The 18,830-nt window shown below is 37.6% G+C and overlaps 1 protein-coding gene across 3 annotated transcripts in view; it reads right to left on the bottom strand.

Annotated features, from left to right (window-relative positions):
* Positions 1 to 18,830, bottom strand: part of LOC129780457 (protein Gawky-like) — a 52,172-nt gene that overhangs the window by 24,712 nt on the left and 8,630 nt on the right. The window lies entirely within an intron of this gene.

Below are 18,830 nucleotides of genomic sequence, written 5' to 3'. Positions count from 1 at the left end.
CATGGCACTTTTCTATGAAATAGAAATAGCAAATGCACCGTTCTTGCTGAGAAAGTGCATTGAAATTAAGACTTTTACACGATAGATGCGTGTTCGCGATAGCGATAGCGAACGGATTTCTCAATAGTAATAAATTAGCAAATTTGAGAGTAAAATATTCCAGTAATTTTCCGATGCAAGTAAGGAACACGCTTGAAGAACATGTTCTAACATGTAACTTCCAACAACCTCGCGTGGGCAGAATGAGAACAACGAACTAGTGAGAGACAACCAACACAACTACAGGAGCGATGCTGATTGGTTGGCGCAAATACTGCGCAATCACAAGACCAACAATGCGTACGCGCGTAATTTCGAGAAAATCTCGTAAAAAAGGGTTGCCCCATCATCGGCGTGCGGTCTTCACAGCCACACTCGAGCGCAGAATTTCTCTTTCCAAAGAGGTACGAAATGCAGTGCCATATCCCTTAATTTCAAGAAATTCGAGTAAAAAAAAACGCATAGGGGTCTATTCCGAGAGTCGCTTCACGACGTGACAGTCAATTCGCGCACGTGTCAGTATTCTGAGAATCGGTGTAAACAAAAAATTGCCAGGTGCAATGAACTCTGTTCATTTGTCATTGTACATCCGAGTTGTCCGACCCATAGAATTGGGTGAGTATTGTCATATAACTCCGAAGGGAAAACTCTCACTTATGCCGACTTGACTCTCAGAATAACCCCCATAATCCCAAGCAAATCGCGTAAATTGCAAATCGAGCTCCGCCCGTTTTCAATTTATTGTACAGTAGGATCCCGACTCACCGCGGATAACGAAAATCGTGGATAACGCAATAAAGGAATGCGGTGCAAACACGAAAAAGATATTTCAGCATTAAAACTATGTTTAATCATTACAGAAAACATTAAACTGTCCATCTATAAGGTCGTGTACACCAGTGGACAAATAATTTAAAAGCCATAACAAAAAAGAGCATGAGCCTACCACTCACTGACAAATTACGGGAAGGCCTATAGATTTACTATGGAACTTGCTATCGCTCGCGGATAATCGGGGTTCTACTGTATTGCTATTCACGATTCAAAATTCATCGGTCATACAGCCAACGAACAGACGGCAACGAGTTTTTCTAAATGGCCTTCTCGAGGCCGAGAGTTTAGTTCAATTTTCTAATTTTAAGCCCTCATAATTCAAATCATGACCTTCGTCATTATTCAAGTCACAGTCTCGCTCCAGCTAGCAGACATTCTTTTTCATTGCTGATGACACAGACACAGCTGTTTTGTCCTATACAATAGAAGAATGGAAGACAGGAATCGCACACAGTGGTGCAATTTTGTTCAGTGGACGCACCGCGTTTATTCGATTTTCATGCCGTCTGGTTGAGAGTGCTTCTGTTTTCACCATATCATTGCTGCATCTATACTGGAGAGTGAGTTTAACATTGGGGTTTGATCCAAATAAAATTTCCCAAACTTAGAAACTGCTTTGAAAACAAACTATTGTAATCACAAAAATCTATAAATATGCTTGAAAGGCCATCGAAGTCAAGATTAGTCAGCGGTTGATGCGTGTCGTCGGATGGCCGTGAAAGCAACATGAATATTGTACTCGCCCTGACCAATCTCAGTTTCTTCTTGCTACCGTGTTGAACAGACATGACAATTTTTTTCGCCTCAGAATGCATTATCAGAATATGAGCAAAGTTAACACAATGCAGAGCTTGCACTGACGGGCAGAAGCACAGTAGAAGAAAAATATTAAAAAGGACGACCGCGTTCTTTCCAGACCGTTATGTGGAGATTGATTATGTGTGATTGAATCACACGTACGAGTTGCTGTTTTTTGCGATATCAAATAGTTAATGGTGGTTGGGAAACAAATATGTTATTACATCGGATCGCAATGTGTCTAGCGGGAAAAGAATATTCGCGATGCATACTAGGTGTGCTACGTGTATCGGCAATAGGGACATAAAAAACTGCTTCTAAAAAACCATGCAAACCCATCGATTCTTTTCATGACCACCAAACATTTTCGATGCACTCTAAAATAATATCCGAAGTAATCACAAGCTATTTTTACAATTTTTGCGATTTCGTGAATTTAGAAGTGAGTTCGAATTTATTTGTGTTTTGGCTTTCTCAGACTCTCAGACTTTCTGAGTTCATTCACCTCAACCCTTAAAAAAGGCCAATTTGGAAAACTAAACTAAACACTCGCTCTCAAGAAACTGCAACCGTCACAACAACGTGGCCCGCATTGTTCATCGACAACTAGTGCTCTTATGTGGTTTTTGGAAGACAAAGTACCAAACTACCGGTATCTGCCTGCCTGCAAATGACCGTTTCAAGCTGTATTGGGATCGCACTATTCTGTCCGACTTTTCGATCAACCACATCCGTCCAGATATTATGGTGAAGCGACCCTAATTCTTCCATATATGTATGTAGAGATGCTTGGAGAATACCTCGCCAAACCATGTTTCATATTTCATTAAAGCACACTTGCGTTTTGTCGTCAAGTTCCAAAAATGCATCACCCTTGTCGAAAATCGAACACTTCTCTAATTACATTATGTTGTTATGTTGTTACCGAGTCTACATTTTTTTTACTGACATCAATTTTGTTAATTGTAAATTGTTTGTAAATCTCAAGTTTCCACTCGGTTCGTGGCAGTACAACACACACGGGATTTTTTTCGATTACTCGGCGCATAATTACTTATCGGCAGATATAGCAGGGTAACTCCAAGCGCCTCCCCAGAAATCCGAAGGTAGAAGAATTATCTTGTAGAATTAATTTTCGGAAAAATAAGGGAGTCGAGAGTTGCACGCTATCAGGATTGGTCGAGTTTTTGTTGTATGAAAGAAAGCCAAGACCGTTCAGGCAACGCAACAATGGTATACAACAAGAGCGACCGACAAATCACCATCATCGATATCGCTATTCCACTGAACCAAAGTCTGGAGGAGTCACACGGTCGTAAAATTTGCAAATACAGTAAAACCTGTTTTTGTGCGGTTTTTTTTGTGCGAATTTTTTTTTTGAGCGATTTTCTGTTCTTGTGCGGTTTTTTGTGCGATTTTTTTTTTGTGCGGTGTATGAAAATATGCATATTTGACGAAGTTATCGTCCATTTAGTTTTTTCGATGGTTTATATGCATTTCAGTACGAAAAAAAAGCATATTTGCGTCTCAATTATCCACTTCTGAAATCATTCCCCTCCTCTCATCAAATTCTCTAAGTTTTTCTAAGTTTTTGCATGACATGATTTCTAACAGCAACACGTTTCGACATGCAACTAAAAGCCCAAAACAGCCACGCGCAACCGAAAAGGCAAAGTGTCCCACCGCAAAGCAGGGAAACAAAAGGAGATTGAACGGTGAATGGCGTGGATTTGAGTTATTTTCTTGGGGGAAACTTTTTTTATGCAGCCCATATCTACCGCACAAAATAAGTTTTTTTTAAATGTGTACCGAACACGATTTTTTAAAGCTGCTGGTGAAGTTTTGCACGATTTTTTAATGCGATTTTTTTTTGTGCGGTCCCTATCCCCTGGTTTGCTTGTACTGAACATTGGCCGTGGAACTCAAGAAACTGTGGGAGATAAAGGAGGTCCCAAGAAATATTCCAGTCGTTCTCTCTGGAACAGGAAATGTCCCGAAGACTCTTCTGGAAGCGCTAAAAGTGTTGGAAATGTTTTTTTCTATGTTCAGGTTTAATACGTTCTCTAGAAACACAAATTGGAAATATGACCCACATGCAAGAAGCAAGAAAATGGATGAAGTCTTTCATGAAGGTTAGAAGAAAACAACGATTTCAAGAAACCGAGTCGGCAGCCTTATCAGTGGACTTTCAATATATGCAACAATATTTGGAAGCCACCCATTACCATTACAGTTCTAATATCTCAAAGTAATAATTTAAATGATGTGAAAAAAATTAAACATTCAACAATAATGATTGTAATCAAAATTCGAATACTAAAGAGAGAAAATAGAACAGCACAGTAATTTAAGAAACGGAGATACCATATCGCTTTTAGTATTATTAAAAGTTCGTTCACATTCTCTCTTTCTCTTTCTGATAAATAGTTTGCACCAGCAGAAAGTAGTTCACGCTGGCCAGCGCTTTTTGCGCACCTTATGTAACAGTTCATTGAACTGCTTGTTTTCAGTTTTGCGTATTTCTACAAAACCCAACAGCTATTGCAAAAGACATACCATTCGTATACATTTATTGCCAGCATAAGTGAGACCATAAGTAACATCATAGTGTCAATTGTTGCTTCAGACACAAATCAGTACATCAACTTATATTGGAATGATTTAAACGACGAGTGTTCTGTACTCATAACATCTATTGAAAATCCTCATTGTTGGGTCGCTCTATAATTTTTCTCAAATACGCAGCTATGGGGTTTTTGAATGCATTAGAATCACAAGTCTGTTAGTATAGTGGTTACAACACGATACAGCTAAGGCATGAAGGAACGGTACAATGTTCGTGTGCTACAGTCCAGAGCCCTTTACGCGTCCATTCACAGATGCAAACTGGAACAGTTGTTCGGCGTCCGCGTTGAGCCCCTTTGTGCTGTATTTTATCCACTGTTTATCGTTTCTTTTTTGCTCTTGGAACGGATAACAATATTTTCTTCTAGCGCGTAATAGATTCCTTTCTCCATTAGAAACAGCCGTTCGTCGGTCATTGAGCTGCGCACAACAAGACGCGAAGTTGAATGAAATAATAAAATGGACAAAGAAGACTCAGAGGCTCATGAATTGTTCAGTTTGTTCGAATGCTCACGATGGTGCCAAATTGTTGGATTTCATCGGATTTGATTAGCCAGCTCACAATGACCTATAAATAGTTTTGTTACTGTCATCGGATGTCCATCAGCACAGATTCAACAAGTCATTTTGAATTCGGATGTCTAAAAATAATAAAACGAAACCATGACTTATTAATACCGACTTTTTTGGTAAAGGTAGACAATTTTTGAGAGTTTGGTATCGAGTTGTGAACTGAGTTGTACCTGACAGAATGATATTAGAATACATTCATGAAGCTACTAGTAATGAATATACGAGGGCAGTCCGATAAGTACTTAGCCTTCAAAAAAAAACAAAAATTTTGGAAAAGTAGCGATTTATTTCTCAACATAGTCTCTTTTTAGCATGATACATGCTCCAACTCCATCTGAAAAATACGTTTTCTCGAGGTCTGCAAAGTAGGCCTCCGTGGCGGCGATGACCTCCTCATTCGACTTAAATTTCTGCCCGGCGAGTGACTTTTTCAAGTTTAGAAACAAAAAAAAGTCGCTCAGAGCCAAATCTGGTGAATACGGTGGATGGGGCAGCAGTTCGTATTGCAATTCGACCAATTTAGCCGTGGCGACGGCGGAATTTCCATTTTTTCCATTTTTCTAAAATCCGCGGACACGCCCGCTTGCACACACGGTCAAAACAAAACTACGAGTCCGATTCGGCGAAAAATTTAACAGTAGCCGTTTACGAGAATGTACTATACGATAAGTAATCTCTCTTGCGATACTGACACCATCGGGCGATGAGGCTAAGTACTTATAGGACCACTTTAACTTTATGAGTAAAAAGTCTGAAATTGTGAATAAAACTAGTTAATAGTGCATTGTTTTCATCTGTCATGTTTAACACAGTCAAGTTTCCCTTACTCGATGTTCTGTAACTCGATATTTTCCATAACTCGATGAATTTAATGGCACCTTTGATTTTACAAGCATTCTTCTCTTCATAACTCGATACCTCCCTAACTCGATGCCTCCCTTACTCGATGGGTTTTGATTCATTTTCCATGGATTTTCACCTCCCTAACTCGATTGATGTTCGCGTACTTGTTTTGTGCGTTTCTAACTGTTATTTCAATTGCTCTTGAAAGTGAAGACGAAGTGTTCGTGTCGCCAAGGAATTTGTTTTCAAGTATGGAAAACCACGAAAAACCTTTTAAGTGAACAATGAAAACATATATAAACATATATAAATAAAATCGTGGGACATATGATGAAGTCGCTAATTGTGAATAATGGAAATCCAACGTGACCAACGATTTTATTTTAGTCTTATCAATGCCCTAGACTAATGAAGGAGAGGTGTGATAACTGCTAACTGCTACTTGCCTAATTATTTTCTAGCTTTTAGTACATTATTATGTTAAATCACAATTAAACCGTTTAACTTAAAAAGTTTTTTTACTTATTTTATTTTCTAGTTTTTAGTACATTATCTGTTTCATTAGAATATTTCTCTACAATAAAACCATTGTACTGTATTCTATCAGTCAAATAATTTCATTTGATACCGTTGTTGAGTGGATTGTAGAAAATACATAGTGTGTTCTCCAAGTCAAATTCGTTCGTTTGATACACCTATCTCAATCATCCTTTTTTTAGATGATATGGAATCAGCTATTTTGTAGCGGCAGCCAAATTGGAGTTTTCAAGATAAGCAGTTTTAAAATGACAGCAGAGATAAAGGTGTTTTATAAATTCGGTCAGTTCCTATTGGTCAAATTTCTATTAATTTGGGACAACCCTACAGACATACAAACAGTTCAAGCTAAATAAAACCGTTTAATAAAGTAATTTGCTATTTTGTGATTGCGGCCATCTTAGGTTTGGATTTTTCATGATCTGCTGTGATCTACTATTCAAGCCCTTTCATTTGATACCCATATTAACACATTGCGGACCGCTCACGAGATTTCTCGTGTTTCGCGTTCCGTCTGTTACGGATGGATCAAGAAATAACCCGTGTATTCTACGCTTGCAGGTTAAATTCTTAGTTCGCCAAGAATCTAACAAGGCCTACCGATGGCTCGTCTTCGCCTCATCCACATCGAAGGAAACGATCTCATTCGTGGAATCCGAACAAATGAAGCGTTCAAGTTTGCCTCAAAACGTGCGGTCCTTAATGTATTAACTGGGATTTGAGAAAATATGTAGCCCGCCATTTGGTGGTAGCAGCCATCTTGGATTTGCATTTTCATAAATAACTTTAAGAAAATATGCAGTTTGCCATTTTGTAGTTGAAGCCATCTTGGATTTGCATTTTTCGTAAATTATTGTGTTCTACTAGTCAAGCCCTCTCATTTGATACCCATAAAAATAAAGTTTTGAGAAAATATGTAGTCCGCCATATTGTAGTGGCAGCCATCTTGGATTTGCATTTTTCCTGAATAACTGTGTTCTACTAGTCAAGCCCTTTCATTTGATACCCATATTAACGGAGTTTTGACATAATATGTAGTCTACCATTTTGTAGTGGCAGCCATCTTGGATTTGCATTTTCATAAATAACCGTGTTCTACTAGTCAAGCCCTTTCATTTGATATCCATATTAATGAGATTTTGAGAAAATATATAGTCCGTCGTTTTGTAGTAGCAGCCATCTTGGATTTGTATTTTTCATAAATAACAGCCATCTTGGATTTGCATTTTCCATAAATAACTGTGTTCTACTAGTCAAGCACGTTCATTTGATACCCATATTGATGGGGTTTTGGAAAACCCATATCGATAAGGTTTTGAGAAAATATGTGATCCGCCATTTTGTAGCGGCCGCCATCTTGAATTTTCAAGATCAGAAAATATGCAGGTTTATAATGACTACAGAGATAAAGGTGTGTTCCAAATTTCAGATCAATCGGTCAACAGAAAGGGGGTCAAATTTCTATTAATGTGGGTCAGCGCTACACACAAACACGTTACAAAGTTACAAACATACAAACAGATTACAGGGCAAGCTAAATAAAACCGTTTAAAAATGGCATCGTAAGAGAAAATTGAATATAGACAAAAATCGTATAAAGGTAATATTATATTATCAGGCACATACCGTAACCGGCACGGCACGTTTCATGCAAGACAAATATTATTGCGTGTGTTTCAAATGTGTATGCGTATATATAGCGGAACGGCTCCGAGCATACACAGCACGTTTCAGACAAATGTATGAAGGAATTCTCGAAAAGAATATTTTGCCGGTGCCGGGCACGAACTACACGGGCAAGTAGCACCATACATACAAACCTAACGTCGAAATTCGTGATATGGGTGCGTTCGTCGCTCTTCGGTACGACATCGGTTCAATCACCAGTAGCATTTCTCCGTTCCGTCTGCGCTGCCGGTCCGTACAGAGAAGTTGCTATGCCTGATGATATGAATACATCATGTATTTGTCTGCCGGTGTCGGTACGTGTCGTTTACGCTACGTGCTGGATAATATAAAACGGCCTTAAGGATGATCGGGAACGAAAAGCTGGAGTGGTCAATGGATGTTTTTAGTCTATCAAGTCAGAGAGAATAATTTATCTCTCTCAGGTTCTATTCTTCGGGGAAGACTTGTGAATTTGGGAACTGAGAATTCTTAACTTCAAAGCACAACCAACATGAACGGAAGCGATAAACTACCATTGCTGGTCACTGGAAAGAGTAAAACCCCACGATGTTTCAAAAAGGAAAAACCTAACCAGTGATATACGAGAGCAACACCAAGGTCTGTACGACCTCAATGCTTCTTGAGAAATGAATTATGCAACTTGACAAAAAAAAATCCAAAGGAAATAGAAAGGTATTTATTCGGGAATTATGTGTAATGGTAGTGTGTCATACTTATATCTCTTTCTCCTCAAAAGTAGACATGTTCGTTGATAACTGAACAGCGCACCTGAAAAATCTCCAACCAACGCTCAAATCGATAAGCTTACAATTCTTTCCATCCAATTTTCTTCCGTAGTTCAGCCGCTAGAACCTTAAATAGTACTACGGCCATGAATTAGTAAAACGAAGACTGCAAGAAATGGAGGATACGACGGTATTTTTCCTCTTTTTTAACCTTGATGATATTTAAATGCACTCTAGGACCCTTCAGATATATCGGTATTGGATTCAATTGAAATACTTTCACGCTCTTGGACCAATAAGGTTAAATCTGAGACAATTTCAAAATTGATTCTGGAAAGCCGAATTTTCCTTCAATGATGATGGTGATATTTCGCTGGCATAATTATTGCATCGTGAGCTGTCGACAGTACAGTACCGTTCGATTGCTCAACGTCCTTTAATGATTAGTGCGAAAAGGACCAAAATATGATTTGCTGTGATCTGATGCCAGATACCGATATATTGGAAAGTGTTGAAAAAGCTGAAGTTAGTAGTCCTATCGAGTTGGAAAATATTCAGGAAGGTTTAGATGATTGTGTCGAAATTACACCTTCGAACATTAAATCAAACCTGAAGAATATGTCCGGAATATTTGAAACAACTGAAAATGTTCCTGTGAAACTATTTCAACATTTCTTTGTGATTGAACAGCTCCATGATCGTAACAATTTAGTTTGAATAACATACTTAATCAGTGCACCCGTGTCCGAGTGGTTAGCGCTTCGGGGGATTTTTTCGTCAGAGAAATTTCCTTCGACTTGCACTGTGGTCACGCGTATTCTAGAGCTCGCTCCTAGGAATACATTCAAGGCGTGTTATTTGGCTTAAGAAATCTCAACTAAGTATTTATAAATGACGCTAGTTAATGGATATGTTGAGACGGCAAAAGTTCCACAGGGAACGTTAACGCTATTCAAGAAGAGAACATACTTAATCAATTTTTTCTTAGTTAACCTAGTTCCTTATTCAGGTCGGACTCGATTATATATGATTCGATTATATGAAATTTTGGGCTCGATTATATACAGTTTAAAAAAAAACCTAATATTTCATGAAAAAATGTAACCTTTCAACGTAAAAATGAAATTTAAGTGGCTTTTATGAGTACAGTGGGTTAAAAATATTGCCATTTTTGAAGAGTTTTGATTGAATTTTATATACTTTATTTTTTATGAATTGTTTATATCGATATTGTAGCGAAATTAAAAGAGATAGAAGTTGGGCGTTAAAGAACAAATTGTAAAGTGGTTAGAGAACTTTAACTTGATTGATAGAAACAATCAAGTTTAGTATGAATTTTTGGGATAGAATTAATAAATACACATTAAAAAAAATTACTGACTTTTAAATTTTCCACTCCCAAAATGTTATTTGAATCCACTAATTTAGATGTTCCACTACTATGTCCTGTACAAAATTTTCTCATCTTTCAAATGAAAACAACAGAATCGGCTTACGTTGCGTTTTTTTTTCAATTTAGAGCCAGCCTCAAGGCAACAGAGTACGAAACAAAACAAAATTCTATAACTCATGTCATCGTTGAAATTTGAATATATGCGTAGAAGTATTTTTCGTGAAACGTAACCGTCTATCACCTTCTGATAGATTCTGGAAAAAAAATGTGAGAAAAATGTTTTTTGACTTTAAGGGGATGAAAAATTCATACCATATTTGGGACACTTACCCTAATATATTACAATTTATGACATAAAAAAATATGAAAAAATGTTCTGTATCCTTGGATCCCCCCTGGGATATCGAGTCAGGGAGAGTTGACTGTAGTAGTTCATAGAGTACTTACAATTAGGTCATTGAAATAGCCTTGAAAAAAATTGTGCACTTAAAATTAAGATCCAGAAGTTTCTCATTCATCACAAAGCACAGAATCGCAAATACCACCGTATTTCAAATAATGAACACGTTCAAGAAACGTAAAACGCCCGAAAGAAAGAAAGTGGCTGTGAAAGTGGTCCGTATACCCTAAGATAGCCAAGAAAGTTTTGGCAAAATTCGTGCGCCAGTCGAACATATCGATTCGGGCTGTCGCTTGAATATTCAAGGTGCCAGTTTATTTTATCCAGAACACTATAAAACATCCGGAACGAGAAGCGAAATACTACTGCAAAAATCCTACACGCAGTTACTCACCAAATCGGGTTACATCGTGACGGTTTACGAAACCTACGTCACGACGATCCGAATAGGATTCTTAATTACGGGGAAGAGATCTATTCCAGAAATCGTAACAAAAAAAACATCATGATAATCACATGACCACATCTGCTCAAAAATGTTATTGCTATAACGGATGAGCCATGAGAAGCAGGACTAAATGAGAACACGTTTGTTTTTTTTTTCATTAATTCTTCATTACATTTTCACAAGTCCATACAATGTGCGTTTGAAGTGTATGAAATAATTAGACAAATAGCCCTTCATTTACAATCATCCTCAAAATTTCGGAACCCTTGCTATCATGGTCTGGACCACCTTGAAGTCCAATTTATTGGGACATCTGATGATACGGGATGTGAGCTGTTAAGCTGTGGTGACCTCCCAACCATTTTCGTACACCGACTGGGAACAGTATGGCCCAATAAGACTCGATTGACCGCGCCTGGGGTACGTTTGAGGGGATTATCTTCTTTACGTGCAAACGGTATGTTGTGGGCGGTCAACCAATCCAGAGTGGCCTTTGCGTAATGGCACGAAGCTACACCCAAACTAGCGTTGGCAGAAAACATGCCATCTTTGGCAGAAAAGATGCCATCTTTGGCAGAAAAGATGCCATCTTTGGCAGAAAAGATGCCATCTTTGGCAGAAAAGATGCCATTTCCTGGTCATGAGAGTCAAATGCGCAAAAAATGAGCTATTTTGAAGCTTAAAAATGGTTTGTATGTATGCGAGCAGACATCTCTTTCTGTTTTCTTTTCTCTTTTCATTTGGGATTGTGCAAAAAAAAGTCCATACGACGTCAATGGGGATCGAACCTAGGCCGGCTGGAATGCGAAGTTACTTTACACGACCACGCTATCCATATAGCTGCCAGCGCTATTATAAAGGAGCGTGATAATATTACACCTCATCATAAAATGAAGTTGGAAGGTGTTTTCTAAGCCGATAAAGAAGAACATGAACGAGAATATATCTGTCTCTGTCTGGGCCGTGTATTTGGCAAACTATACGAAAAGCTTTCATTTAAATGTGTCTCCTGTTTCGCTCCCTCATATTGGCTCTAGCATATATATTATACAAATGATATACGTGTATTGGGGAGTAGAACATTTTATGTTACCTTTCAGCTCATTTAATGTAATAAATCGAGATGCCAGAAAATGTGCTAAAAATTAACTTTGGGTGTAGGTTAGACCAGAACACAATATCTTCATCCTTATGGTGCTTTTTTACAAAAGCAACAATTTGTCGCAAAAAGTTCTTCGTGTAGCACCCTCCTATTTCAGATTCCCTGTTTTTAATTCTTTATTGCGTTATCCGCAATTTTTGGCCAAACCACTTTATTCCGTGGATAAACGGGGTTCTAGTGTACAATAGAACCCCGATTATCCGCGGAATAGTCGGGCTAGCCCAACGCCGATAACGAAAATCGCGGGTATCGTCATAAAAGACTGAAAGTGAGTTCCAAACACGAAAAAAATATATTTCGGCATGAAAACTATGTTTTATCAATACATAAATCATTAAACTATCCATCTACCAGGTCGATTACACCAGTGATCAGATAATGTGAAAGCCATGGCCAAAACAAAAGTGCATGAGCCTATCATTCGCCGCCAAATTCGGAGAAGGCCTATTGATTTACTATGGAGTTTGCTTTCCCGGATAATCCGCACCGCGGGTCATCCGCTCGCGGATAATCGGGGTTCCACTGTATTTTGTATTTTCCGCAAAAACGGCATATTTAAATCGCTGGATTTGTTCCTTGAACTACTATTACCATGCATTCTGTCAGTACAACTGTACCGAAAACATAAGGCCATTAAACCGAATTGGTCAGCAGCGCAAATTTATTGCCCGTTTAAGCAACAGTTGAAACAGAGTTAGTTAAATGGCACACATTGTACATATGCATCGATATCGTTGAGGTTAAAGCTTCTCCCAAGCGGTAACTCATATTATGGGCATAGAAAGCATCGGATAAAAAGAAACGCGCTAAACTACGCAGCAAAAAAAAACATTCCTTCATGCATTTCAACAACATTGCATACGGTTGGTTGTGTGTATTTGTATTGCATACATTTCGATACCATACATTTTGTGTTTACTACTGCATACCATACCATGCCGCTAGGTAACGTTTCACAGAAAATACGCGATCCTATGCATAAATGGAAACGCATAGAAAAATAGACACTCTCACAAATAGTTGCAATTCACGTCGACAAATTGGTACACGAACTCAGAAGAGGGGAGGATGAGCGTTGAACGCTATGAGAAAAGTCAGTTATTTTCATTCATTAGCCCTCCGCCGTGCGCCGTGTGCGCCAATTCTGGTCAATTTTACGTGTTTGCGTGCCGAATCATCCTCATGCTATGAGCATATATTTCATATATATAGCGCAAATGCAGTTTTACTGAAAATAGTTTGAACCCACTCAACTTGATAAGTGTGGTATTTAATGATAAAGGAAAAACAAACCTCTGAAAGTTCCAAAACAGAAGCTAAATTGTATGCTGATACCTTCAGAAACCATACTCGGTGATTGTCCAAAACAATTTCCTTATCTTATCATTATTTACGAACTCGCCAGTGAATCCAAAACGGTTATATTCCAACGTATTGACGGCTTTCAAAGCGTTTTTCCACTCGTAAGCTCTTGTAAGCCATCGTTCTCCGCGTCATCGATCGATCGTCTCATATGCCGATTCGCATTCGGTGCAGATAGAATTATGACCAAACTAAAATACCTATAATTGTGGAAATTTCTTCAGATCGTGATGCAATAGTTTTGAATTGGAATGAATGATATATTTCAAACCAAAAATCAACCGGGCAAACGCAATGCACCAGGCAAACGTATGCCGTGCGACGCTCGATCTTACTAAAGTATCGTATTCTATGTTTCAAACTAATCGGGTAATCAGTGGAACACAGGTTTGTGTACGTGAGACCGGCTCTTCCGACGGCGGGTCGGCGATCAATTCGGAACACGCCATCTTGGTGGCTTGGGCCGCCTCGAATCTTTATCCTCGTTAATTAGGGATTTCATCCCCTCAGAATAAATTTCGAAAAACGAAAACAAAAAAAAATAATCTATAATAAAAAAAAGCTCCTAAACTTAATTACTTAATTACACTTTTTTCTGCGAGACATTTATACCCTGATGTTTTTCCCGCGCCACAATATTTCTAGCCTACTACACGGTTGTTCCTGTTGCAGTTGTTTTTCCGGGGCAATTTATTCCGGTCACGAGCATAACAGTGTGCGTCTTCCGTCGTGTGAACGAAAATCACAACCGCACACGCCAATCACTCAGTATTGAAATAGTTTTGTATGAATTTATCAACACGGATCTGAGAACTTTAAGAAAAGCAATCAATGTAAAAACGATCTAGAAAAAAAATCAATGTAAAGAAGTTTACCATTCAATCATTTAATAAATTATGCTATACGCTGACAATCTGGTTGACAGTACCTTTGTTGACATTAGGATTACAGAAATTATAAAAAAACGCTTCTTCTGAGTTGAAAAACTATTTGGTTACGCCACCATTTAGGGGAAATCAGGGTGAAACCGACACCCTCTGATTTTCCCAGTTGGAATCTGTGTGTCTCCTGTTCACACTTGTCATTTCTTACGTTTCGTGTTATCCTACAGCTGCGGAAACCGCATTGCTGTCAAAACAAACAACAAAACAAAACCAGTCAGCAGACTCGATGCCTCGTGTTTGTTTAGCAGATAAAACGACAGAGCTAGATTGATATTCCGCTGAAATACAACCAGAACCAACGTTGAGTAAGACATGTCAACAAAATAAAGGATCATCGGCCATATCTCCGGTCGACGCTCACCCAAGCTGGAATCAAAACTATTTACTTCGCACCAGCAGATAGAGTTTTTCCGACTCCTGCATTTGAATTGACAAAATAAAACACCCGTTCAATAAGAAACTTCAATCCATCAAGAAATGACTGAGCGTTTGAAATTGGACATTTTTCACGATGCGATCGATTTTCGTTTTTCAATTTGTACCCCAATATGTTCCCGAAAGACGTAATCCTACATCAAAAGACAATTGCTGGCTGAGATTCCTAGACCAGAATCCGTTCCGAAAAACTGGGACTACATCAGCAGCGAGAGCTATGGGGTTCAATTATCCAACAGTGAACAACTTTTGTTTGTATTCGAAATACGTGAATTTGTTTGGTTTTGATCATTCAAAATCATTGCAATCCAATTACGTATCATTTGCAACTATTCCACCTCCCCCCTCTTAAAGTGTCCACCTAGTATAGAGCCATTCCATGCCAAACCGATATAGTGGTTCTCGTCAAAAGTGGTAATTTTGTTCTTCATCGCAAAACATCAGACCCGTATTTTGTATTTTTTTTTATTTGGGTGCCCATTTCCATTTTAGGGTGGTCCGAAAAATCATTTTTTTCTCTTTTTCCCAAAAGTGACTTTTTTCAAATATTCATAACTTTTGAACCAATGAATCGATTTAGATGATCGACATATCAAATTGTAAGCCAATGAGCTTGCCTTTCATTAAAAAATATTGAACATGCAAAATAATTGGATTTTATTTTCGTAAATATTGGTTGTAATCGTTTTTTATTGTTTTCATGGCTTTAGACTAGACTAGAGCGCTATATTTTTTTATATTTTTTCTTGAAAGCTTTTTTTACATAACATATCTCGATATCGAAGATGCTATTTTTTTCGTTTTTGAGTTATGATTTTTCATAGAAATTGTTTGTTTCTTTTTGTCAGATGTCAATCAAATTTTCATATGTACTCTGATCCAATATAACCGTAGCCTTCGATCAACTTTGTTGCGATTAAGTGGCGATTCAAATCAGGAAACATGTCACAATTTTATATCATAGATTAAAATTCAAATTACTACTTTTGCTGCGAATGGATTCAGAAAGTTTTGCTCACCAATCGAATCGGAAATTGGCTAGGAATAATTTAATGTGCTATACATTCCAATTCTCTAGTCTGTGAATGGTTTAATTCTGTGCCGTCGTATGTCTGCTCTAGATCACCAAACCTTTTTTACCATTTCGGTTACCACAGAAAGATCATATCAAAGGAGAATATTGCTCTCAACCACCACAGAAAGGATCAATACTAAACACTTTTTTTTTCAACCATGAAATCGTGTATGCTTTTTCTCAACGAATTTTAATGTCTAGTGAACCTGTTAACGAATTAATACGAAGCTTCTATGAATAATCGATAACGGTACTCGGTATAAACAAAAGATTATTAGCGTGGAAAGATAAGAGAATCTCTTTCAAGGAAAATTAATTCGGAACAGTACGACACTCATATCAACATTTTATACAACCGCAAAGCGTCGAAATTTGAAAGCACTCCCATTTCCCAATACATTTGCTCTATAAATTTCAATGTTCCACCCGTTCCGCCAATGACGAGTAAGTAGTATATCGACGAGGCTCAATTCGAATATATGCTAAATTCGACGAATATACGCGCGTAAATCGCTCGCTCGAAATGCAAATGCAGTGTTGCTCTACGGACACTTGTCTTTTTAAAGGCTACAAAAGATTTGCGCAATTAACGTATGCATTACAAAAAGAACGTATCCGTATCCGTATGACACTTTGTTGCCGAGAATTGGGTTCAAATCAGGACTCTGGAATGGCCATTTCATAAGGTTTAATGCGGGTCGATCGGAAGTATGTTTGTGTTTTTGTTCGCCGTATATTTTGGGTCGTTATCCCACTAGAAAGTGTTATTATCTTCCAGTCCCATTTTCAACCTCGACTCTTCCAGGTTTTCCCAAAGAATGTCGACATCCCCCCCCTCTACCGTCGTAATCCTATTGATTTGAGCCAAATTTCCATTTGAGAGGAACAGTCTCAAATCAATAGTGTTTCCATAGCACGTTGGATTATGCTATCGTTGAATGCTATCGTCCCAACGTGAAATATGGCATCATGACGACAAAAACCTCCGCAAACATATCACCGAAAAAATCTCTACAAAAAATGGTCCAGTGGTCAATTTTTCTAATCATACTGAGAAAATTTAGTTAATTCTAATTACACTGAGAAAATTTTGTTGCTAGCAACTAATTTAGAATATTGTATCGGTGCGAAATTTGCTGGGACTCTAATGACACGCCTAAAATCCGTCTATATATTCAAAAGATTTTCGAATGAGATACAAAAACATGTGAATCTTTCTACAATATTAGTTTGATAAAAGAACACACATTCTAATGTAGGAAGAAAAACCATTCGTTTGAACCTCCTATAAGAAAAACAATTTAAAAAAAAAATGTTCGGAAAATCGAACATTTTTTTCTGCTGACTAATTAATTCGGAAGACGGTATATTTTTATAATTTTTTTTTCATTCCCAATTGGTAATGTTCATATGTATCGATTAATATATCAAATATTGATGAGAAGTTACGTTTTGGTTCGCAACAACCTTAGGTGAAGGCACTCCGTACAATTCCGAATGTAGAGGAACTAAGGGAAATCATCGGGACGTGGAACGACGATTTTAATGAGATTGCTGGTGTGAATATGCTTCTGCCGGATCCGGTATACCATCTCACTGATGAAGTAATCCTGGATAATGATTATATTTCACTAGATGACAACCTACCAGCCATCATAGCATTGTTTTTTGGAACGTTTTGCAGGTTCTGGAAATTATTCAGTTTTCCAGGAAATGGGTAATCGGGAAAAAATAATTCTTGAGAGTTGACATTTCTCCATCGCCAAGGGTAAAAATAACAGCAATATGTTTTGTTCAAAATAAAAAGCTTGCCGGTAAATTGTTAAAATTATATAAAATAATAAGAAGGTCTTACCATAAAGGGTGTGTATTAATACCTTGCTGGTGGTATCGGTTCTGAAGCAACGGGGTGTCGTAGAACAAATTCCAATGAATATTTTGAAACATTAGGACGATACCTAAAGCGTTACATAGAGGTTTTTATTTCGAAAAATTGCCGTTATTTTTTATAAAAAATCGCTATTATTTAGAAGCTCATAAAAAATCGAAAAAATGAGATATCAAAAAAACGGCTATGTAACGCTTTAGATAATCCATTTTTAAAGGCTGATAAAAAATTTCAGCCAAATCGGTCGAGTAGATCCTAAGATATTGATACCGCCAGTTGAAAAAACACGGTAACGAGAAAAACTCGTTTTAAAATTCGTACAGTAATACTATATCGCTTGAGGTGAGGTCATACTTTTGGCTGTAACTTTCCAACGAAATCAAATATCGAAAAGGGGCTTAAGCTTCCCAAAAATGCAAAAAAAAACAAAGTTCTTTTTTTTCGATTTTCCAGACCGGGATCCCTCCTTAAGTTGTTTTTATTTCAAATTTCACTAGCTGTACCCTGTACCAGTTGTGGACCATTGTTTTTGTATGGTAGAGAAATGGGTAGCATAACAAAGCACTTGCTTATATGAGTTTAATTTTGAAATACTTGTGAGTATATGATATTTTTTGTTTTTCCATTATAAACGAATATATAAAGGCTATCTGGTTTGCTAACACGGAAACACGCAATGTACAGTTGACCAGGTGAGGAACAATTCGCATCTGAATATAAACTACACAACTTCAAAGATTGATCTTGAGCTTTACTAATTGTGATTGCCAATCGCCAATCGAATAAAAATAAAAGGATTTGAAAACATTTCCAAATACATTTTTAGTTCACGATTTTCAAAGCACTTGCAAAAAAAAAATGTTGATATCACATAGACGCCAGTAATAATCCAATCAACTTGATTAATTTCTTCCATTTGATTCATAGGGAATTCCAGTTGGATATTTTACTACAGAGATGCATTGTTTTGCATTGTTTTATGGCAGAGTTACAGTGTTACTCAAAATTTTAGATGAAATTTTTTTTGCCCACTCCGGAATATGATCGATCACTGCTAATG

Source organism: Toxorhynchites rutilus, chromosome 3, assembly GCF_029784135.1.
Source record: "Toxorhynchites rutilus septentrionalis strain SRP chromosome 3, ASM2978413v1, whole genome shotgun sequence".
Classification (NCBI taxonomy): Eukaryota; Metazoa; Arthropoda; class Insecta; order Diptera; family Culicidae; genus Toxorhynchites; species Toxorhynchites rutilus.
This window is presented reverse-complemented; position numbering and strand designations above follow the sequence as displayed.